A 26,533-nucleotide genomic window follows, 5' to 3' on the forward strand; every position below is an offset into this window, starting at 1 on the left:
CTCACATCCAAGCACTTGGTGACTCCATCTCTATATTTTGGTTCTTAGACTAGATTGCTATGATTCATTCCCAAAATATAAATAAGGGCATCTTCTAGAGGTAATTTTTAGCTTACACAGCTTTCATTTTCAATATCTAGAAGAAGAAGAAGAGATATACTCTTGTTATTATGAGAATGAGTTATAGAAATAATTACATCATCCCATATATCTCTTTCTACTTCTCTAGTTGCTAAATCAAAACCTAGAATTCTATCCATTCTTTTGAGTATCCATTGTTCCTTATGGTTGCCCCTAGGAATCAATTTTTTGCCACCTTCAATGGTGACAACCCTCTCGTATTGGCTCAAAGGCATGATATACCAATAGTTGTACTTAAAAGTGTACCATACTTCACTAGTGATACCTCCATTTCTCCTATAAAGCATATTCAAGAAATTGCAAATGTTTATAATATCCATGGTATCACAGAGGATGATGTTGTTGCTAGACTTTTGGCATCATCATCAAAAGGAAAGGATTTTCAATGGTATAGAGGATTACCACACAACTCCATCCATATTTGGGATGAGTTATGTGAAAGAATATGTTACTATTTTGAAGACAAAAGTGGCTATTTCTCACTTTTGAAGCTGATGACTACAATTAAAAGAGCACCCCATGAGTGTATGGTTGATTTCAACTATAGATTTCAAAAAACATGGGATATAATTTGTGTTGTAGTGAATCCTTCTCCTGGTAATGCCTTAAAGAATTATCTTATAGATTTTAATAGTGATAGTGTGACTAAATTACAAATAATTGGTAGAGATACTCTACCAAGTGCATATCATATAGCCTTTAATGCTGAAAATTTCTTGATGCAAGGTGGGATGTTAGCTTAAACACATTTGATTCCTATATTCCCAAATATTCATACACATTGGCCTATTGTGGCTCCTATTTCAATTATGTCTGCAAGTCAATCTCTTATTGTTGTTCCACCAAGCTCTACATATTCAAATAGAAAAAATGAAACCATGTTAGAAACTTTGATGTAGCAGATGCTTAATTCTAGTCTTATATTGGAGAATACGTATAAGAAGTTTCAATATTAGATCTCGAAGATGCAAAGCATTAATCATAATATTGATAAAAAAATTTGTTAATCCACACCCTTGGAAATTACGTAGCAACTCTCAAAGGGAAGCAAGATCAAATTATTAGGCACCCCCCATCCTTATAATTAGAATTTACCATCAAATAGGCCACCACATCAAGGAAAAACCCCATGGATCCAAAAAAAACCTTATAATAATGCACCCCCTATAGCTCTCAATCTAACTAAGGCACTTGTTTCCCAAAAAAAATTATCTCAAGAACAATATTGTCAATCTAATGAATAGGATGCATTTTTGAAGCTCTAATAGTGCAAGGGGAACCAACACTTTCAGGTCAACAATAGGATACAAATCACTCTAATGTTGGATATCAAGCTCAGACACATGGAGGTGCTTACTATGCCATTTCTAGTAAGGAGGATTTTTGCAATAGAAATCAAGAGGGCAACAGTGCTACATAGATACATGCCATGACCCCAAGAAAAATAGACAAGTCAACTCACTCAATCTAAAATTGGAATAAAGAACAGAGTTACAAGAAGGTAGAGTAGTCTAAATTTTCTCATACATTAGTGAAAAGTAATTCAACCATACCTACACAACCTAAAGAGGAGTAAAATTAAAGTAAGAAAATAAATCCAACTCCCTTGTATATTTCCTTGGTTATAGGAGATAAAATAGTTCATAATTGCATGATAAATTTTGGTACTAGTACCTCAGTCATGCCTAAGAGGGTTGTTGATCAACTAGGCATAAAGTATGAGCCTATGACTAAAGGGGTTACTTAATGGAACTTCTTGCAAGATGATTAGGGTATTAAAATATTTTAAATTGGTATTGAATGCATGTCCTAGATATACTATCTTGCAAGACATATATATTATAGACCTCCTTGCACACTTTTTAATTTTCTTATCCAAAGACTTCATTGCTAAAATAATTGGTGGGTATATAGTTATTGATTGATTCCACATGTTTTTTAGAACCACACATGGCATAAAGACTTCCATAGAAGCATATCCCTTTTCCATTAATCATGCAGAGTCATATATGATTAGTCCTGAAAGCATGAATTGTACTCTCTTTGGTGAGGATAAAGAGTACATAGATATTTTTAGACATGTGGATGAGGTTAGGCTAGGAATTTATGTTATCAATGAATGGGATGTTGTCATTCTAAATCTAATCCAAGGTGTGAAAGAGAAATAGGGGAAACAAATTTTGCTGGATCATAAGGAGGATGAGAAGGTAAATGATCTTTTTGATGAACTCCCTGGTTTTATTGTTGATATTGAAGAGGTTCTTCTTGGGCCAACATTAGCAAAGGTTTTTGAACAACAAGCACAAATGGATCAATAAGAAAGAGTGTTGTTTTCTCAAGAGGTTGATAAGGACATTTTCTTCTTCAAGGACATGAAGGATGATTCAATTAATTAAATTGAGAAACATGATAAAATAGGATGGTTCACTTTTTTCTTATATCCATGTGAAATTTTTTTATTGGAACTAGCTAAATAATGGTGGGAGGATGGTAGTTGACCATGTCAAGCACTCTAGGATGAAGAAAAAAGGAAGTTATTTCAACAAGCTAGCTAATGGCTCTATTTAATTTATATTTCGTGTAAGTTTTGTACAATCTACGTAGTAGGTTAGATGTTTCTAGTTTTCCAAGATGTGCATGAGCATGACTATTTCCCTCTTGGAGATAGAAATTTTTGATGTTCTGTTAGGTTATAGAATTGTTGATTTTTATGTTGTTATATAGATATGCATCATATTTTGATGGCCATTGATCATATGCTTAGCAAGAAAGCAACCCCCTTGAGTCACCAAAAATGTTAACATTTTTTTGTCACCCTTTAGCCCATTATAGATAACCAGTCAAAAAAAATTTTCATGGGCTAAGTTATATTATTTTTGCCATAGGAAATGCTGTGTATTTTTGGCATATTCTTAGGCACTCAAAAACATTGTGTTTTTAGTGTCAAAGGAGTTCATTATCAAATGAGTTTGGCTTATTGTAGGAAGACTTTTTGGCTCATTCAACATTCACAAGCCAAAACTACGGTGTGCTTTTACTTTTCCCATGATCACAAATCAATCTAAGGAGAAAGAAAATCTTGTTGTAATTGTGCAAAAGTCAAAACTATTGTGTGTTTTCAACCTTTTTCGCATGATCATAAATTATATAGAAAGATGGAAATTTTTAGTGTAATGGTGCATAGGCTGAAAATGTTATGTGTATCTATACTTGTGTTACTTTTTATGTGACTATGATAAGACTCGAGAGTTGAATAATTATCGTCAAATTGCATTTTTTGGCTTCTATACGTGACATAAATAGTTTTCCTTCACATATTTCCACTTTTAGAGGGTATTTGCAAGATTTTCTTGACTATAGAGAATTTATCAACCTATTTCCTATCATTTTATGGATAAAATATTCATGAAATCAGATTTTATCTCATTGATTCTACTCTACTTTTCTATTCCTTCTGGAGTTACCTTCATTTCTACATTTTCTCTATCACTTCTATGATCAAATGTACACATAGAATCATATTTTATCCATTATTTCTTGATTGCAAGGTTTGTAACATAACTCCATTGTAGTTGGATTTAAAACTCAATTGTTGTGATTTGAGTTATGCCTAATCTCTTTAAAAGGCATCTTTGTACATATTTTTTGGGTTCTTCTATGTTGATTATTTGTAGTAGCATTTGTGCTCTATATATGTAATTTACTTATACTTTATAGTGATGTAATGCTCCAATTTTTTATTTTTTATCAATGCATATCATTTTCCTTTTTCTAAATGTTTTCTTTTCTTATTTTCTCAATTTTCTATATGTATCTTCTTTTCTTATGAATGATATTTAAGTGAATTCATCTTCCTTGTAGCATCTCATTTATTTTTATCTACATATTAGTGTTTTGGAAATAAGAATAGAGATGAGTGGTGTGTATTTTTTTAGGGATTTATTGTTGTTTAGTGCATCCTAGTTAGAGATAGTAATCAAATTTCCATTTGGTGCATCACCTTTTCCCTTCCAGAATTTAATTTCATGCAAGAGTTGTAGTTAGGTGCATCTTGATTGCAAGGAAGTCGACCTTCTCTAAAGATTCAACCTCAAACCACAAGTCCCACACTTGGAGGTTGTTTCCATGTTAAACAAAGTTGCTTGAGGATATACATCAAGCATGGGTGTAAACTTCTATGTCAACATGTACATTGATTATTAGGTGATACGTATTTGAACTAGCATGCACTTGAAGTATGAGATATCTTAACTCAACAATAATAAGTGGATTTTGTAGGTTTCTTACCTTTTGTCAATGTCCCTCCTTGCTTCTTGAATTTAATGTATTTTCCTCCAAATTACTCACCCACTTTAGTCTTGTTGTCATCTTTGTATCCAATATTGGTGGTACTTTTGTTTTTCCTTAGAGATCACATTTATTTATTTGTGTTCTTTGATCTCTCATCAAACTTCCTCAATATTTTATTCCTTTCATTCATATTTTTCATCTCCTTAGTTAGCTTGAGTACTTGTTGAGTCAGCTAAGTGAATTACTTTTTGTGATAATGGTTGTACTACTCTTCATTTTGTACAATCTATGTATATTTGTTTCATTTTGCTTCCTTAGTTGTTTTCTTAGTTTCTAGATCTAGTATTAGTATTTCCTTAGCTTCACCTTTGACCAAAATGTCATTCTCTCTCTCATCCTATATTTTTCTCATTTTTTTCATTGTCTCCTACTCTTTCTTCATTTAATGCATAATGATATTGGTCAACTTCTCATTATAATTAATGAGATCAATGATGTCTTATTTTTCTTCATTTAAACCACTTTCATCTTCTATTTGTTCAATGAGTTTTTGAATCTCCCTAAGTTTATTTATTATTTTCTTTATCTTGGTTAAGGATTCCTGTAGTTTTTCCATCAAACAATGTTGGCAAGATCTTCTTTCAATCTACTTGTGGCTTCTAAAAGCTTCCATTATGTCTTCCCTCAAGTTATTAAGATCATTGCAGTGAGGGTCAATGATCTGATACCATTTTCATTCTAAAACTAGTGCTAAGAGTGAGGATGAATTAGTACAAATTTTTAGACTAGGTAGCTAAGCACCTAGTTGTATAAACTTTAACACCAGTGTCTTAAGAAAAAATAAATTAATGAACGTAATGCTATAAAACCATGTAAGGTCACACAAAAATGCATACATCAATGACACATGATTTTTTTACGTGAAAACCCTCATTGAGAGGATGAAAATTATGGTGGGAGTAATATACCCACTAGCCTTTTAATACACATTAAAGATTTCCTATTAAAGGCTACATTTTTTCTCCCTAAGAACCCATTCTATTAGGAATTTTATGACCAATAAGGATTATAAAATCTTTTGAAAGGCACTTGGTAAGAGGACTCTCGGAGGTGCCTTGTGAGAGGATTTACAAAAGCTTACTACTAAAGCTTGTCTGGTTAAGAGCTTACAAACAGATGCAATGGTGAGAAATCAATCTAAGTAATTGATCTAAGAATGACAAAATATTTCCTTGCATATCTCCTTGATAGATCCTTAAATTTTCTCTAATCTTCTTCCATTCCTTAATTTTCCTTGTCAAGTGTTCTAGTTCACTTCTTGCCTATTGTGCTTCTTAGTTTGTCTATAATTTGGCTATCTAGTCTACAATTGTTCTCCTCTAGTATGCTTCCTAATACACAAAATCACCCACTTAAATATGCATAATGAAGTGTACAAAAATATTTTTACACTCTACAAATTTCAAGAACCAAAACCAACTTCAAAATATTACTCATACTCAAGTTTGAATTTCATATGAACATGTCAAATAGAACCTATAACTACTTATGGGAAGGTGCCTATCTTTGTAGGATTACCTATATTCCTCTAAGTCTATATCTATCTTATGTCCTTGTGTCCTTTAGTTTCTACAACTTGGATGTATTGTACACCACTCTTCTTGTCTATCCTTTTATCATGTCACATCACTGGTGACCCTTCATGTTTGGTCCTCTACTAACTACTCACTTTTCTTGTTTTACCTGACATGAATTTGACCAAGTCAGCATTCACAATTTGACTGGTATAAGCTCCTACTACTAGTTTCACAAACTCATAACCTCTTCATCTTCCTCAACTAGTTTCCAATTAATGACAACACTCAAAGTCTTGTGATGCTAAGTATTAGTCATCACCATTCTCTTAGTCATCCTACCAAATTAGATGATGAGTCCAACACACATTGCTTCAATGTTGCTTTTCATTTTGGATCCCTTAGTAGATACACTTTCCTTAAGGAAAAATCATATTTTTCTTTTGGATCCCTAAGGAAATTTACCTACCTTAGGATAGATTTCTACTTTTCATTTCTTGAGGATACAGTTTCCCTAAGGAAGAATCTTTCTTCCTCTCCTTGTTGATCTAGAATGAAGCTTACCTTCATGTCATTTCTTTACTATATCCTTTAGTGTAAAACCCTTCCTTAAGGACATCTCCTTGATGGATCAACTAGCATGAAAATTAAATCTATTATAACTTTAAATGCTATCTATTATGGCACCTTCTTTTTATGGTTCATTATAAGACACACAATCTTATTAGGCTAAGGTGATCTCTCTCTATTATATTTTATAAGTAATTAAGAGACTTGAGGGCTTGATGTTTATTTGTCCACTTGACCTTGATGAGATCATCTTATATATATGATCTACACAATGAACTTGAAGTCAATTTTTGAGATGAATATATAGAAGAAGAAAGAAGTAGAGAACCTAATCTAGCAAAATATGTGAGAAGATATCATGCACCTAAACAAATTATTGGAGATAAAGACTTGAGATCTATGACAAGGAAAAGACTTAGAAGTGAGGCATATTTCCTTTTTGAAGTTGAACCCAAATTAGTGAAAGAATCTTTAGAGAAAGAAGATTGAATTCAAGCAATGAATGAAGAAATTGAATAGATAGAGAAGAACAAAACCTAGGCACTGGTACCTAGACCTAAGAACAATAATGTTGTTGGAACCAAGTGGGTATTTAGGAACAAGCTAAATGAAAAAGGAGAAGTCACAAGGAACAAGGATAGACTAGTATGTAAATGATATGCACAAGAAAAAGGAATTGACTATGGGGAAACATTTGCCCCACTTGCAAGATTGGAAGGAATTAGAGAACTACTTGGCAACTCTACTTACAAAGGATTTAAAGTGTACCAAATGGATGTCAAATATGCATTTTTGAATGGAATACTTGAAGAAGAGGTTTACATAAAACAACTAGAATGATTTGTTTACCCCAAGAAGAAGAACATGGTATGTAGACTACATAAGGCTCTATATGGTTTGAAACAAGCCCCTAGAGCATGGTATGAGAGATTGCACAATTATTTGGTTTAGATTGGATTTTCTAGAACTAATGATAACAACAATCTATACTTGAAGATTGGAGGTAATAATGAGATATTGTTATCTAAAATCTTTGTTGACGATATCATATTTGGAAGAATGATGCATTATGCAAATCATTTGCAAATGAGATGAGGAAATAATTTGAAATGTCTATGTTTGGTGAGATCAAATTCTTTGTTGGTTTACAAGTATATCAAATGAAGCAAAATATCTACATTACTCCATCAAAATACATCAAGGAGATACTGAATTTTTTTATAATGGAAGATTCAAGATCAGTGAGCACGCCTGTGGCTATAGACCATAAGCTATCCAATAATGATGATTCTATTGATGTGAACCAAAGATTGTATAGATCAATGATTGTGAAATTACAATATGTTATTCATAGAAGACCTAGTATTGCATTAATAGTTAGGATTGTAAAAAAATTTGCAAACCCTAAGGAGAATCACATGATGGAAGTGAAAAGGATATTAAGATATCTAAAAGGAATGGAAGATTATGGCTTATATTAGAGGATAAATGACAAGTTTGAACTAAAAGTATACACTAATTCTCATTGGGTAGGAAATGTTGATGATAGAGAGAGTACAAGTGGTGGAGCTTTCCTTTTAGGAAAGAGACTAATCTCATGGACAAGCAAGAGACAAAATTATATTTCACAATCAACAACTGAAGCTAAATATGTGGCAGCAGTAGTAAATTGTTCAAATATTGTATGCATCAAGCAATTGTTGAAAGGTATGAAGGAAGATATCAATGATCCAATAGTTAATTATTGCGAAAATACAAATGCTATAAATATATCAAAGAATCATGTAATACACACAAAGACCAAGAATATTTCTATGAAGTATCATTACTTGAGAGAGCTAGTTCGGGACAAAGAAGTGAGATTTGAGTATGTAACCACTAAGGAAAAAATAGTTGATATTTTCACTAAGGCTTTACCTAAGGATGCTCATGAATATCTAAGAGGTAAATTAGGGGTGATTTGCCTAGCTAAAGCTACTTAAGTTGAGATGAAGTAGTGCATCAAAAGAGTTGATCAGAATATCTTACAAATTTATGCAGAAAGCCATATTTAGGAGTTGCCTAAAGTAGTGAAGGGAGAAGGACAGAATGTTGTATTAGTCATAATCACATATGATAGATGAAGAATTTGGTACTGACATGAAGATATCTACATGATGAAGATTTTTGTAAAAGATGAAGTTTCTTTGGCATTGTTGTCAAAGAGGGAGAATATGATAGTTACCATGGAGTAATAAGAAAGAGGATGAATATATGTAAGGTGTTATAAACAATACAAAGGAATCTGATTGATTTCATGATCTAATATGATAGAGGGAGCTTATGTGAGCTACATGGATGAGAATCAAAATGAAATTGAAATAGAGAGATTTTTGGACATAGAGATGAGAATCAAAATTAAATTGAGGATATTAATGAATATCTATTACATAGTGGAACACATTCATAGTAGTACATATTTTGGATTGTATGGTAACTAGATATGTTTCCATCAATTCCAAAGAGAGAGATTGTTGGAAACTACAATAGGAACAATTATTATGTTGTCATTGATGTCAAGCCTAATTGGTAAGAAATTATTTTATCTAATTAGAGTGTCATATCTAGATGATTGATGAAGAGGATCAAAGAGAAGACATAAAAAAATCACCTAGAGTTAAGGTTGAGTTGTGATGAAACTACATACAATGGACACTTGATTAGTTAGACTTTGAAAAGATAAAGTGGTTATAAGTATAGAAGATAATTGTACTAAAGCCTTGAAGAAGTGATCAAATAATGACTAAATGTGTAGGCTTGATAGAGAAAAAGAGTACAAGATTAGATAACTTGAATTTTATGTCGATTGATGCTAGTGTCGACTGAGCACTAGTATGAGCCTAACAAAGATAGTGTCAACCGAGCATCACTATCAACTGAGTGACAATATATGTGTTGAGTTAGATAGTTAGTTGTGATTGGGTAATCAAGTGATGACTGAGTATCAATCATAGTGTTCATTGAGTATTAGTGATAGTGTTGACCGAGGGACACCATTTGATAGATTAAGAGGAAATCATGACTTCCAACTGACACAGTTTATTTCTTGGAATATGTAAAGAATATGGAAGATAAGGATGGATGACCTATAATATTTTATGCAAGGAAAGGGTTAGGTGAGTGATCAATGGATTAATTTAAAAGAGAAGTTTCTAGAAAAGAAGGAGATGCACAAGGATGACAGATTCATTGTATGTGTTGAATCTGATTGAAACCCTAAGATCTATAGTGATTTTTAAGTGGAAAAAGATCAAAATTACCTATTTAAGGAGGCATAAGGGCTATCTTTAGTTTGTAGAGAGGTTAGAAGAGTTGGTGAAGACCTTATCAAGGTTGGAGTAGTTGTTGATGCTCTTGATTGGAGAACTTGAGTAGGAGGCTAAGGAGTGTTATGAAGAGGTGGAGAGTGATTTCTTAAAGGAGTGCCAAGTATATCAAAGATAGATATGATAATGGATGTTAGTTAGTGGATTAGCATGTGAACTAAATTATGATCTATATTTTCAAAGTGAGTTGTATTTGTCAAATCAAACCTGCTATTACTTTCTAACCATTGTATCAGTATTGAAATATTTAAATCAAGGTTGACCTAACATTCATATATAAATCCTTTAATCAAGGTGGAATTATAATGAAATGTTCTAAAGTACTCTAACAAGACCACTCCTAATAGGGTGATTAAATCCTTTAACAAGGTCACATTTAATAGTGTATTTTTTAACCTTTAACAAGGTTGGCTCCTAATAGAGCTCACTTCAGAAGAGTGAGAAATTGGTGATATATTAGTAGTGGTTTCTCTCAAATTGGGTTTCCATGTTAAATCCTAGAGTCATACTTGTGTGGATGTCATTTGAGATTTTTTACTGTTAATGTTTTATATTCTACAAGTTTGATAAGTATTAGGACATTGGAGTACAATTTTATGTTGTTGATTGTTTACTATAGAGGTTGAGCTATTTAATGCTTAGGTCTAGATTAGTTGAAGTGCTTAAATATTCAATTGATACATTTGGACCTTCGATAACCGATTCACCCCCACCCCCCATCTTAGTTATTCTAAATCATTCTAACATGGATGTGGCATAAGAATTTAAGCTATGAATCATCTAATGTTAGCAAAGATAAAAAAATAAGTTGATTTCAAATAAAGAACAAGTTGTTGATTCATTCACAATTTTTTTTTATAAAGATAATATTAAAAAATCTCACATAAGATTGGGAGTTATCTCTTAATCTTCATTGCAATAACTATATGATTATGGGGGAGTCTATTGTAGGTTTCTACTCCTACTTATATACATATGTGTTCCATAAAAGAAGACACTATTATTAAGTTTTTTAGTTGTTCAATATTTAAAGAATTTGATTAATTGGTTCTCAAGTTGAATATTTTGGTTGCCTAATTTAGTGTTAGCTAATACTTTGATTGATTCATGGTGCTCTTGATCAAATTTTTTATTTATTTTTGGAAATATATCTATGACAGGCTAAGTTACTAAGAGGGGAGGGGTGAATCAGTAACCAATAAAACTTTTCTCTTTATTTACCAATTAATCACTAATGTGAATTTTGATCTAATTCCATGCATAAGAAAATGAAAGCATTAAAATATTCATAACACTTTGACACACAATATGGTGACCCAAAAACCTTCCAAATAGAATTAAAACTGGGGTGGGGATGATACCCACAAGCTTTACTTTTGAAGTATAAAGTTGGCATGTTAAGGCTTACAATGATCACTTCTGACGATCTGCCTTGTTAGGAGCAATAAGGAATGCTAGGTCCACCTTGCAAAAGGATTTACAAACATACAATGAAGTATGCACTCAATAAAGAGATTTATAAAAGACTATTAAATCTACCTTGTAAAAGGATTTAACTGATCCACCTGTTAGGATGAAATAGTGGTTGATCTCTAATCTACAATTTAGATTTGTTGAATGAGATTCCTTTGGAGTGTAATGATCACCTTGCTGTGATAGAACTTTGCTACTCCTTTTACTAGTGTAGCCTTTGTACTTTGTACTTCTTCTCTTCTCTCCTTCTTACATTACTTATATACATGATTTTTATGTGATACAATATATTACATATATAATAATCCAAATTACAATTCACCAAAGTTAGCTACAATACAAGTTTACACAAAATACACAAAGTCAGCCCAACTATAGGAACTTGGGTTCTTAAGACTAGCTCGGTGAGGTTCTGATACTCGACATCCACTGTCAATGCTTAGCATCATCATGAACTTGGTAGATGTAGAAGCTCGGTCCAACCTAATCACTTCCAAGTAGTCTGAACTCAGTCTCAACTGGTGACTCAGAGAATACTATGAAACTTGGCATATAAACTGAATCACTTGATTCACACTGCATAGCTCAGTCAATGCTATCACTATGAGCTCAGTATAAACTAAATCACTTGGTTGACACTGAGTGACTCCATCAACACTAGATTCTCATCACTATAACTATGAACTCAGTAAGCACCGCACAACTTGGTTTTTACTGAGATACTTGGTAAACACTAAGAAGCTTGATTTACACTACTAATTACCAACTTGGTAGAAACTACTCGGTGCAAACTGAATATTGTTCCTTGAACTTAGTAGAAATTGTAGAGCATAGTAAAGCCTAAAATGCTTGAATAACATTGTTAACAATATAATAAGCTCAATAGATACTAAATAAGTGTGTGTCACTAATAATAAACTTGACTGCAATGTCAACAAACTCCTTCTTTGGCATTAGTGACAAAAATATTTATCAATCAAAATTGAACTCTCAAAAAGTTCAAAACACCTTTTATTCATCATATTGTGTTTTCAACTCGATAGCATACTCTATTTTTGAGATTTTTCAAAATTGCTTTTGTAAGAGATGCATCTCAAAATATATGTACATGTATAGAATATGATGTTTCTCCCCTATACATATATATTCAATATTATATACATCTTCTCATCTTCTCCCCTTTATATATCACATCTCTTCCCCCTTTTCATATGCTTTTCATGTTATACATTTTCTCCCCCTTTTGTATACTACATCTTATATTATATCTTTTCTCCTTTTATAATATACTATCTACATCTTCTCCCCCTTTTTGACATAAATGCCAAAGGTGTAATCTATAAAGTAATACCAAAATGTGACAAGAAATTAGAATGTACCTTTAGAATCAGTGTCATTGTCTTGTCCCAATTTTCTTGCAACATCTTGCTTGTGTGCAATGCAACTTGAACTTCTACCGATAGTTCAATCATGTGGTCTACAATAGAGAAGTTGTTATCATGGATGAGGGTTTCAACATGTGCAATATGTTTCTGCAATACATCCATGTTTGAGAGAATCATGCCTTGTATGTCTACTAGTGTAGCTCTTATTCTTACTTCTGTTCTTAGCAATTTTTCCTACATATTAGTTAAAAATTTGATCTTTGTATAGTGGGAAAAGCTGTAACTCAAGTCAAGTTGCAACTATTGTGCACTTTCCTTTAGATCCTCATCAATCTTTTAAATTTTATCTTTAGTTTACTTGGTGAAATTGGAAGTTTCATAGAGTTTACCAAATAAAGAAGTCACATTCATGCAAGAGGTCTACAATGAGCCTAGAATAGTAGACAAATCTAATTAATGAATTACAATCTTCTCAGGGTTGGTCTCCTCAATGTTATGAACCTCATGTAGATCTTCCTTAGTAGATTCATCTTCCTGTTCCTCATCATCTATATTGTCATTATTTGTTTCCTCTTCATCATTATTTCCTTCTTCTTCCTTTTTATCATCATCACCATCATCATCATTATCATCCTTGTCACTAACATTAACAACAAAATCACCCTTCTTATGAAGATTATAGATATTCTTCCATGTGTTGGTTGCATTCTTCACTACATCTTCAATGTCATTCATTAATATCAAACAAGTGTTAAACTTCAAGGTAAGTTTCTCTTCATTCTCCTTAATGAACTCATTAACTTCTTTATCACTCAAGCTCAGCATAAGTTGCCTCAAGGTCTTCTCATATATGTATTTAGTAGTTTTCTTGGCTTGTTCCCATCTTGGCTTAACTTTCTCCATCAATTCACTCAAAATCTATTGAGCAAGGTAGTCTAGAAAATATTTCCATTTTCCCATCTTAGACATAACCATGTCTTCAATTCACTTTTTCTCTTCTACAATTCCTATCTCATACCTTAGTGATTTGAAATTTTCCATACCAGGTCCACTGTCAATTTCCTTAAACTTTTCTTGGAATGAGGGTGGTGGCCTTTTGAAGATTACATCTCCTCCTTTTTTTTTCCTGGATGCCTTCCTTGTGAATTCTGCAATAGATGGTTTTGTAGGTTTGATTATAATATCCTTACCTTTCTTCTTTACTAGCTCTTCTTCTTCTAACTTCTCTTCATCTTCTGCATCATCTTCCTCAATGTCATCTCCTTTACCTTTAGTCAACATAAGAGTGGAGTTGGTTCTCAATTTTGCAATCCTCTTCTTTCCTTTGTTGACTACCTGAGGGAGTTTTATCTCAAGTTCTATTCTTGCTTTTACTTCATCATAAGTGCCAAAGTATGTAGCTTTTGGTTCAACATGCTTATTTAATAGTGCTTCAATAATGTCCTTGGTTTCATCAATATTAACTTCATAACCTTGAAGCTTGACCCATAAAACTCTTAGTCTAACTACTTGTATGTACACTTTATCACAATCAACCATGAAACAATTATCATCTTTGTAGTCTTCAACAAGTTTCTTAGGGATTCTAAATCTATTATTCATCTTGTCTTTAAATGCATCGAAATAGTTGTCCATAATACTAAATAGTTTTCTCCCATTTCAGCTATATACTCATTGATTTGATAGAGAATAGGTACATCTTTCCTCCACTCAACTGTACCTTTTGATGGGAAAACAAATTTCACATAGAAAAAATAGACAAGTTAAGAGTGAATCAAACTTACAAGGATTTTTCTTTGAAGTTCTTATGCTCTCCATATTTTTGTTGAACAGATTCAACATCAACTCGGCAAGGTCAAATGATATATTATTCTTAACCACTTTGTATGTGAGATCCACAGCTTCACATGATACATTGTTGAGTCTTCTCAAGTTGTATATCTTGTTTGTGATCACATGTATCCCAAACTTAATTCCATATCCATGACATGGCTGATTTTCATTCCCCTTCCATCCCATTTGGCAACGGTTTTCTTCTCTAACTTGACCCGACTTAGGGTTTTAGCCATTTTTTCCTTGGTTAGCATTGGGAGACCTGTGATCCTATGAATCATTTTCTTCATTATCACAATAGGTTACTCTAATCACAACTGCCCATTGTATACATGGTTGAGAATAAACCTTATCCATTTGATTTGAAAGTCTTGTGGCATGTGAGGAATGTGAGTCAAAATCTTATCTCCAAGGTGTTGATGCTCTAGCTTTAATATCGCATTGACACAATTTTCCCAATGAATCATCCATTTCTAAAGTTCCAATATCTTGAATCAAACATTGAAAATGCGAACAAATATCATTAATTAACAGTACCTTGGATGGAATCTAAAATTGTGCTCCAGTTGGATCTAGGGTTTTTACAACCGTCGAACTACGATTGAAATCTAGTGCATTCCATTCCATGCCTCGAACTAACATTTCAGATCCTTTCTTTGTTTTTCTTGTGGTGGATGCCATCGCTCGATATGGTTTGCAAAGATATGAAAATCTTCAATAGTAATTCACACAGATCGCTCAAATGCACTAAAATCACTCTGCACAGATAGCTCTTGAAAATTCACAGTAAAAAATGACTTCAATTTCATCCTTTTATCAAATTTTTCCTTTCAATTGCCATAAATTCCTATAATGAATACTTCATTGATGAAATAGTGTCTTTCACACATCCTATATTGAATGATCGGTAGAGTCATCCATGACTTAGTTTCCACATAATAACGAGTTACTCTCAACCTTGCTTGGTAGGGTCTATAACCTGACCTCGCTCAGTAATAATTGGCATTTCCTTGAATTCTTAGTGATCCCTTTGCATCTCGAATGCTGATATGATTCTTTCCTTCTAGCTGACCAAAACTAATGTAAGATATCTACTTCAAAATCCTAGTTCTAGTTCTCCTTATGGGAGATCAAGTAGAAATTCTTGAGTCACCCAATTCTTGAGTGACATGTTCATTATTACTCAGACTTGCATTCTCAGAAGATTTTGGAATCCATTACTATCTCATCTACTTTCTAATTTTATCATCCTTGGCTTTATTTTCATCTTCAACTCTTCTAGTATTCATACAGTTCTTGGCAAGATGACCAAGTTCTATACAAATAAAACATATTTTGGTGATGTCTCTTGTCCTTATGTGATGTTCTAGACAATTCATTCCAATGTGTCCAAATTCTCCATATTAATAACATCTGCACCAAGTGTTATAGTCTCAACCAAATATAGCTTTTGCAATCTATTCTGCTAGATTCAATATCTTAGTTTTGCATTCAAAGGATTTTTTCCCATGCTTCTTGCATTTGTGACATTTGCCTTCAAATTTAGGTTTCTCTTTGCATTCATTAGTTCTATGACCATGATGATTACAATTGTAGCATTTTCCATTGAATTTAGCTTTTCCATTGCTCCAAAATTTGTTTGATGTATGACCTATCTTACCACAATGATTGCAAGCAAGTTTTTAATTCTTTTAAGCTCCTTGCTTGGATGATTCACCTTCTTTTGCATATCCAATTCCTACTTTTCCTTTCTATCTATGTTGGATTTTCTCATTTAGTTGATCCATGTCTACTTGAGATTTCATTATCCTCTCATTGGTTTTCCTTTTAGTGGTTAGATCATTTTGCAATATTTCATTCTCTAATCTTAGATTCATGATTTTTTCATTTGTATTGGTAAGCTAATCAATGAAGTCTACTTGCTGAAGGGATAGATGTTGAATTTCATTATTCTTTCCTTATATCTCTTCTTTTATCTTGTTTTTCTCTTCAATGACTTCACACAATCTTACTAACTGAATTTTTTGTTCTCTTTTCAACTTTCTTACTTCTTCTTGAAGTGTACCATTCTTTTATAATAGATCTTTGATTGCCTCATTAGCTTCATCTGAATTTCTTTCTAAATGGATGTCTTCAATTCTTTCCTCAATTTAGAGTTGGTCATTCAGCTAGATTGCAAGATCTTTTCTTCTTTACAAGGATTGAGAGAGTTGCTCTTTCACCTTCTTGAGTTTCCCAATAGCAAATTCAAAATCTAGCTTTTCTTGTCAATAACCTTATCAAGTCTGAACACCTCCATAGCCTCTTGATCTTTGCTCAATTTGTTAAAATTTTCTCTAAGAACCACAAAGCTCTGATACCAATTTTTGGAAATATATATATGATAGGATAAATTACTGAGAGGAGAGGGGTGAATTAGTAACCAATAAAAATTTTCTCTTTATTTAACAATTAATCCTTCATGTGAATTATGATCTAATTCCATACATAAGAAATTGAAAGCATTAAAACATTCATAACACTTTGACACACAATATGGTGACCTAGAAACCTTCTAAATAGGAAGTAAAATTGGGGTGGGGATGATACCCACAAGCTTTAGTACTGCAATATAAAGTTGGCCTATTAAGGCTTACAATGATCACTTTTGATGATCTTCCATGTTAGAAGCAATAAGGAATGCTAGGTCCACCTTGCAAAAGGATTTACAAATAGACAATGAAGTATGCACTCGATAAAGAGATTTACATAAGACTATTAAGTCTACCTTGTGAAAGGATTTAACTAATCCACCTGTTAGGATGAAATAGTGGCTGATCTTTGATCTACAATTTAGATTTGTTGAATGAGATTCTTTTGGAGTGTAATGATCACCTTGTTGTGATAGATAAAACTTTGGTTCTCCTTATACTGTTGTAGCCTTTGTACTTCACACTTCTACTCTTCTCTCCTTATTACATTACTTACATACATGATTTGGATGTGATACAATGTATTACATATATACCAATCCAAATTACAATTCAACAAAGTTGGCTACAATACAAGTTTATACAAAATAAATAAAGTCGGCCCAACTACATGAACTTGGGTTCTAAAGATTAGCTTGGTGAAGTTTTGATACTTGGCATCCAGTATTAATGCTCGACACTGTCATGCACTTGGTAGACGTAGAACCTCTATCCATACTCATCACTTCCAAGTAGTTTGAACTTAGTTTGCACTGGTGACTTAGTGAATACTATGAAACTCAACATATAAATTGAATCACTTGATTCAAACTACATAGCTTGGTCAATGCTATCACTACAAGCTTGGTATAAACTAAATCACTTGGTTAACATTGAGTGGCTCAATCAACACTGGATTCTCATCACAATAATTGCAAACTTGATAAGTACTGCACAACTCAGTTTGCACTAAGAAACTCAGCAAACACTAAGAAGCTCAGTTTACATTGCTAATTACCAACTTGGTAGAAACTTCTCAACACAAATTGAATACTGTTTCTTGAACTCGGTAGCAACTGTAGAACTCAGTAAATCTTGAAATTCTTGGTTAACACTATTAACTATAAAATAAGCTTGGTAGATGTTGAATAAGTGTGTGTCACTAATAACAAACTTGATTGCAATGTCAACAATTTATGACATTGATTAATTTTAGTGATATCAATAATTGATAAAGATATTATTAATTGTTACATCAATTGCATGAGATCCTTTAGTGATCTTGTAAATAGATAGGAAATATGGGTTATGGTTCATAGCAATTTCTTAATGAAAAGATGTACTTGCCAATCATATTCATTAATTTGGTATCATTAGTGATAGTATTTGTTAGATTCTAAGATATGACATTTTATAGATTTGTTAATGTGATTTGATGACTAACTATTTTTTTTTTATTAACAACTATTAATTTATATTATGTGATAATATTTCAAAGATATTAATTTATTAATATTTTAATTGATAATTCAATAGGAACTTCATATGATGTAGGGGAGAGTATAACAATGGTGGTTAGGTAGCTTCATGACAATGTGACTTTTGAAGTTTGACGTGGTTGACGTGAGTTTTTTCTATAGTATTTCATGATATCTAGTGACATTCATTTGTGTGATTAGTTGATAAATGTTGACATTTATTGGATCAATTATTTTATTCATTCAATAAGATGATATCAAGAAAATTATTCATAATAGTAATATATGTTGTTATTGATTTTGATATCAAGTTCATGTGATCTATCAAAGGTTCATTGGTTCTTAGTCAATAGGTAGTCATAGTGTTTACTTACAATGTGGTTGTGTTTCTTTCTCAATGAGACATTTGGCTTTAATTTGATAGTGAGATCTTATTGCTTTTTTATTCTTGATATTATTAACAATGAGTCTTTCATTTGAGAGTGATTTTCCTCACTTGATATGTATAACAATTATATTACAATGAATTTTGATTAGTTTGATAGTGATGATATGGTAGCAATGGTAACAAGGATAACAACAGTATTTTGAATTGTGGTGGTTTTGATTCAAACTCAATTTGTGATATTTTAGTTACCATTTTGATTCCCATGATAGCTATTGATATTTATGAGGTTCTAATGATGTTTTTAACAAAGAATTAGGTATTTAGTAGAGTATTGCCTCTACATTTATAGTTTGATCTTTCTTTATGACCATGATTTTTGGTCCTTGATGCAAAATGGGGGAGAAATGCTTGCTTCACTATTTATTTATTTTATATGATAGTGTTGGTTTTGATCTTCTTCTTTTTTATCATTTCATTTCAAAGTCTCAGTGATTTGGTTGTTCTTATCATTTTAGTTTCACAGGATCACTGATTTTGTTTCTGCTCTTATGATATTTGATAGTTATATTGACAGGAGTGATAATTTTTTTGTATCAATAACAATGATGACAGTGTTTTGATAGATTTTGATAGTGACTTTGGCTTGCATGATATTGTTCAATTTTTTACAGTGATAATAGTGATGCATAAATGTTTTGATATGAATGAATAGGTTTTTTAATGCATTTTTTATTTCATAGTACCATTCTTTCCAAATCTTTGTGAATGTTAAAATGTAAACAAGTACGTATATTCATCTCATACTGAATATGCTTATTTCTATATATAAGTTAAAACATTCACTTATATTTGTTCTTTACTATGATGTATAAAGTGAATTAAAAAATCATCAATGAAAAATGGGGGAGATTTTTGGTAGTGATTTTCCTTGATGGAAAATGTAACGTAAAGGTGGCCTAGTTTTTGTCTTGAAAATTCAGCACTATAAATGATGTGGTTGCTAACAACATATAAATTGTTGATGTCTTTGATGGAACTTCACCATAGTTAATGATAAGTTATTATTGTGTTATGGTTAAGTGGAATATTTAAGATGTGTTTATCACTGAGCACATAACATGGGCATCATGTATCTACGTATAAACATGGTATGGTCGGATTTGAAATCATTATAGAAATCAGTTTTGGAAAATCTGAGGAAAGGAAAAATGCTTTGTTTCAAGTTGTATTTTTTTCATTCTTCATCCCTAAGGCTATCGCCATGGTGAAATTATAGCATTGTTGAGGATTTTTTTTTCTTTTTTGTCTTTGATGGAGGTTGTTTTCATGGTTCATAACTATAAGGTATTTGTGTAGACTTACTGTGGCATGAATAGAGAGTTTCATGTTCATTTTTCTTCATCTTGCATTATATGTTTTGGTTGTAAGAACACTAATACTAGTTATTTTTTGTGACTTTGAATGCCTATGTGGGTCGGGGAGAATATGTAGATTGGTAGGGAAAAATTGAATGTGGCTCCCCTCTGGAAAAATGACAACAAGGTTTTGGAAAGGTAGCAAAATGGTGCTAAGGTATGCGGTTGTGAGTCTTCTAACATATGCATCTTAGTTGTTAAACAAGATCATTCCTAAGAGAGAATTTTTTGAGGGCTTCAAAGAGATGTATTTCATTTTTGAGGTTATGCTAGTGAATGATAAAGTTGTTTCATTCTTTGGGGTTTTGTCAAAAGTCAGAGAAATGAAATATGATGAAGATTAAGTTGCATTTGGTGTCATCTTTGAAATGGTTATTAATATAAATAATATTGGAAACTTTTTGGAGAGTATATTGTTCATTTCTAGACCTATGTCTTTCCTTTCACACATGATAGTCATTTGTTTTTTTTTTCTATTAGAGATAGGGTATCAACTTAATTACAAGAGTAAAACTTCAAAATCATCATAGAGGTTTTTTGTCAGTTCAAAAAAATCCTACTACCTTTTGAGACTAAAACTAGCTAGATTCTAAGATATATGCAATATCAACATTAAAGTATTTAGAGTTTTTCTTAATAGAACAAAAGCTAGTTTTAGCCATAGTTTTGGTTTCTTGTGTAAATGGGATTGTCCCAACCATCTCCAAAGAAAAATTATTCCTATTTTATACTTTTAATTTTAGATGCATGACTGCCTCTCCTCACATATATAGGCATGTCCTAATTATCTTGAATAATATGATTTTGTTGAGCTCCTTCATGATTCCCATAGAAGTTGATTAGGGTCTATTGGGCAGCTTCATTAGGAGAACTAATGTCAGAAGCCATGGGAACAAAATTGGATAGTTGGATGTGGTCCTTGAAAATGATAAAATTTCCTTCCCTAAGCAGTGATATGAACCTTTCCCTTGGTACCTTTAGAATAGCAATAACCTATGACATTATGTGAGAGGAGGTGAGTTTCATATGAAACCCAATAAGGTCTTGATTTATAAGTTAAAAGATATCCTCATTCCTTTGCTTCAAAGTGACCCACAAAATTTCATTAGTAAGGGAAAACCAAAAATTATTGATCTTAGTATCAAACTTGTCAACAAATCCTGAAACTATCTCATAACAAGACACATTAGGTTTGTGGTTCCATTTGATAGGTTGACCAAAGAACATAGACCAAATTCTATAAGAAAGAATGTACTCAAGAAAAGATGATCAAAATACTCTAAGAAGTTGCACAAGGAACACATGATAGGTTGATTGCCCATAGAAGAAATAAAATGGCCAACAACAAGCTTTTTAATAAGAAACATCCACCTAAAGAAAAAAAATTGGTTCTACATGAGAATGCCAAAACAGATTGAAGACAGATTGTCATTTAGTGCATGACTAGTCATAGCCCCATACTCGATTGATTCTATTGATAATAGCCACATAATAATTCAATAAGTTATATATTTTCTCGCAAGTATTATCCTTCAATAACTTACCATCATTCCATTTAATCTTAACAATGTATTGTGTAGAGATACAAACCTTTCTAGGAAAAAATTACCAACAGCCTTACAAATCAAGGTGTAAGTCTTCTTATGAGAGTAAAAGAGCTAATACTTATTTTTTAGAGATTCCCAAGAACCCAAGTGGTTCTCCATTAAGATATCCTATAATAGACATATGTCCTTGGCCTTCCAAGCCTTATCCGAACAACATTGGGTTAAAGTCAAAGGTTTATTATTAAGATTAGCCACCCACCACAAGGTCCTATCAATCACAGTATACCAAGGGTTTTTTCCAAAAGCCTCCCTAGAGTCTTATAAGTGTCTAACCTGGCTACAAGTCTTCCTAATGATTGAAAGATAGTAGAACCAGGCACCTTAACTTCAAAGCCACCCAAGACAATATCAATGACATGGACCTCTAACCATTGTTTTCCTTTTTTAATTTTGGCTCTAGAGATGTTGTGTCTTATTAGCACACCTTCCAGGGTTGATTATCATTCAAAGCTTTAATGATCCACTTAGAGGCTAGGGAAATTCCTTCAAGCCTAATGTCTTTCATTCCAAGACCCCCCATCTTCTTGGAAACACAACACCATTCTCATTTAGCACAATGCTTTTTTCTATTACCAACACCATCATACCACAAGAAATCCCTTAGAATTTTTTGCAACTTATTATATTGATAATTAGCAAAAAACCAAGATAAAGCAAAGTAGACTACATGGTAGGAAATTTCCTTTTTGATGTAGTGCAAGGCAAGAGAATCCCCAAAGGAGATGTCCTAGCCCCCAACTATATAACCATGCAGTGAAAACACAACACAAAACAAGAATAATGAAAGATCTTATACCAAATCTCAACTCTTTATTCATAGATATAGTTGATTATAGCAATATGCCCAGTTGTAAGGCCTTCTAAGTTAGGGCCAATTACAAACAATTATTACCAAAAATTAGTTATGTAAGATCCACAAGATCCAACTTACAAATCCAATCCTAGCTAGCTCAGATACACAACTAGATAAGAACACCGAGAAGAACCCACACTTGTACCCATAGGTCCACCAAGAGATCCTCTGGTTCTCAAGCTGCAACCCTAGCTCTTCAAAATTCACATCTACTTCTTCCCCCAAAAACTTTACACTAAAATACTCAACAAGACCCTTATTTATACTTGCCAAAATGGCTTACAAAATATTCTAGAACATACAAAATAGGAAGGTTGACCCAAAAATGGTCAAGACACATCCCAAGAAAAGATCTTAACATAAATATCATGATCGAAATAAGTCTCGCAAGTTGGCTTGTAGAAACTATGTCCAAATGCTAATACTCGGCATACATAGGGAAACTCGATGCATGAAGAATCACTCGGCATATACTAGGTAACTCGGCACATGAAGAGTCACTTGGCATACACTGGGGAACTCAGTAGCAACTGGAACTCAGTAGCAATTGGCACTCAACAATAACTGGAACTCGATAACAACTGGAACTTGGTAACAACTAGAAATTGGAACTCGATAATAACTAGAAACTAGAACTTGATAATAATTGTCACTTGACAATAACTGGTAGAATGAACAAAAGTGTATAGGATTACAAGGAAAACCCAAGATGCTCCTACATCAGACACCCCAGGTTCATAAAGATTTTTTAATAGCTGGAAGAACATCATCTAGGATTCAACACATAAATCCCAAACTAGTTCTTCACATACATATCCTCCAAATCTTCAACGTTTACACTCTTTCCCTTGTTTTTCTTCTGCTTCTTCACATCCATCTAAGGTGTGCAACAATTCTAGTTTCCATACTGATCTCCAACCTTCTCAAGATCTACCTACTCAACTTGGCTACCAATACTCAGGTTCCTCCTTCTGAGCTCTTCATTCTACAAAGGAATCAGGGAAAACCTCATGCCACCTTTCTCAACAGTAAACACATTCTTGACACAATCATGCACAGCCCTACAATCATACTACCAAGGTCTACCAAGAAACACATGACAACCATTCATGTCCACAATGTCACACAACACTTGATCCTTATACTGCCCAATCTAGAAATCAACAAGGCATTGCTCCCTCACTTCTAAAGCATGTTCACCTTGCAACCAACCAATTCTATAAGGATAAGGATGTCTCATTTTCTTCAAACCAATTTTTTGAACCATCTCTTCAACAACAAGGTTATCATTACTACCACCATCCACAATCACCTTACAGACTTTACCACCTGACTTACAACAAATCTTGAACAAACTAGTTCTTTAGCAATAATCCAATGTCCTCTCACCAACCAACACTCGTCGAGCCAACAAACTCTCTCCTTGCTCTAGCTGACTGCCCTAGACTTCAACCTCATTCACAACAATAGTTGTCCTACTAATCAAACATTCAAAAGATCTATGCCCTTCTTGATCACACTTGAAACAATTACCTCTGAACCCACCTCCACCTTTCCTTTTTTCTATTCAATAGGTTTTGGTTCACCTTCTACTTTTGGTTTAGCTTATGCTGAACTATTCTACTTCTCCTTCCCTCGGGAACTACCTCGATTCTTCCTCTTTAGCTTCTCCTCTGCTCTCAAAGCATACTAATAAGCATCCTCAACTAAAAAAAAAATCAGCATACCAACCTCATCTTGAATATTGAATCTCAGACCATTAATATACCACTCTACATTCTCTTTTGACAATTCTCTATAGGTTGAATAGTCAATTTGTAGAACTCTTCTGTATAATCATTCATAGTCATATCCTTTTGTTTCAAATTTTGTAACCCCTTAAACAACTCAAATTCATAATCAGTAGGAATGAACTTAACCTTCAACTTATTCACCATCAATTTCCATCTAGTGATCTTCATTTCACCTTCCTCTTCTCTATCTCTTTATAGTTGCTTCCACCAAAGAGCAGCATGTCCCTTCAACTTTATTTGTACCAACCTCACTCTAAGTGGATCCTCAATATTCTCAAGCTCAAAGTAGTCTTCTAATTCACCATTCAATTCAATCAGGTCTTTAGGATTCAAAGTACTTGAGAAATTAAAATCCCCCATTTTGTGTTTTAGCTTCAAGTGAGATACAGGTCTACTAGCCTTAGTTCCCATAGGTCTCTCCACATGATCAGTTCTAGCCTCACCACTTGATTTAGCAAATTCAAAGTCTTTAGTAGCTTCCTCATAACCATCTTTAGTACCCACATGTTTAGGTACACCACCTAAAGCACTTACAATTTCAGCAACCATGTCACTCTTCATCAACACAATCTTAGATCTACATTCTGCTCTCATCTTCTCTGAGATCTATTCTTCTACATTATTAGTAAGATCAACAATTACCCTAGGGTCCAATCTTTTTGGAGGCATCCTCCAAAAATTTAGCAAACCCTAAGTAACAAATCCACCAACCAAAAGATCAATCAAATATAAGATCAACCTTTATGAACCCAAGTCCTGGTGCAAACTGCCTCAACTTTGGCGATCTGTCTACACACTCAGAAACAACCTTGGCTCTGATACCACCTGACATAGTGCAAGGTAGGAGAATCCCCAAAGAAGATGTCCTAGCCCCCAGCTATACAACCATGTAGTGGAAACACAACACAAAACAAGAATAATGCAAGATATGATACCAAATCTCAACTCTTTATTCATAGATATAACTAATTATAGCAACATGCTCGGCTATAAGGCCTTCTAATTTAGGGCCAACTACAAATATCAATTACCAAAAAGTAGTTCTACAAGATCCAACTTACAAATCCAATCCTAGCTAGCCCAGATATACAACTGGATAAGAACACCAAGAAGAAACCACACTTGTACTTGCAAGTCCACCAAGAGATCCTCTTATTCTCAAGCTATAGCCCTAGCTCTTCAAAATTTGCATCTACTTCTTCCCCCAAAAAATTTATGCTAAAAGACTCAACAAGATCCTTATTTATACTTGCCAAAATAGCTTACAGAACATTCTAGAACATACAAAATAGGAAGGTCAACCCAACAATGGTCAGGACACATTCTAAGAAAAGATCTTAACATAGATATCAAGATTGAAATATGTCTCGCAAGTCAGCTCATAGAAATCATGTCCAAATATTGACACTTGGCTTACACAAGAAAACTCAGTGCATGAAGAATCACTTGGCACACACTGGGTAACTCGGCACATGAAGAGTCACTCGGCATACACTAGGGAACTTAGTAGCAACTAGAACTCAGTAGCAACTGGAACTCGATAGCAACTGGCACTCGGTAGTAACTAGAACTTGGTAGCAACTAGAATTTGGTAACAACTAGAAACTGGAACTCGATAATAACTGGCAAAATGAACAAAAGCCTGTAGGATTACAAGGAAAACCCAAGATCCTCCTGCATCACTTTTGAACCACATGTGCTCTACCAAAAAGATCAAGCATATGAGTTTTCCACTTGCCATGTTTGTTCTCAATCTTACTATAGATCCAAATCACATATCCTTGAGAGAAGGGGCCATAGAGAAAGGAATGTCAAGGTATCTCACAATCTTGTGAGGGCCTACCCATTGCCAACATTTGTTTAGAACCCAATTAGCTGGGCATTCATCCCATCCAATAATGGATGACTTCATTTGAGA

Source organism: Cupressus sempervirens, chromosome 11, assembly GCF_028749045.1.
Source record: "Cupressus sempervirens isolate cs-2001-9-10 chromosome 11, ASM2874904v1, whole genome shotgun sequence".
Classification (NCBI taxonomy): Eukaryota; Viridiplantae; Streptophyta; class Pinopsida; order Cupressales; family Cupressaceae; genus Cupressus; species Cupressus sempervirens.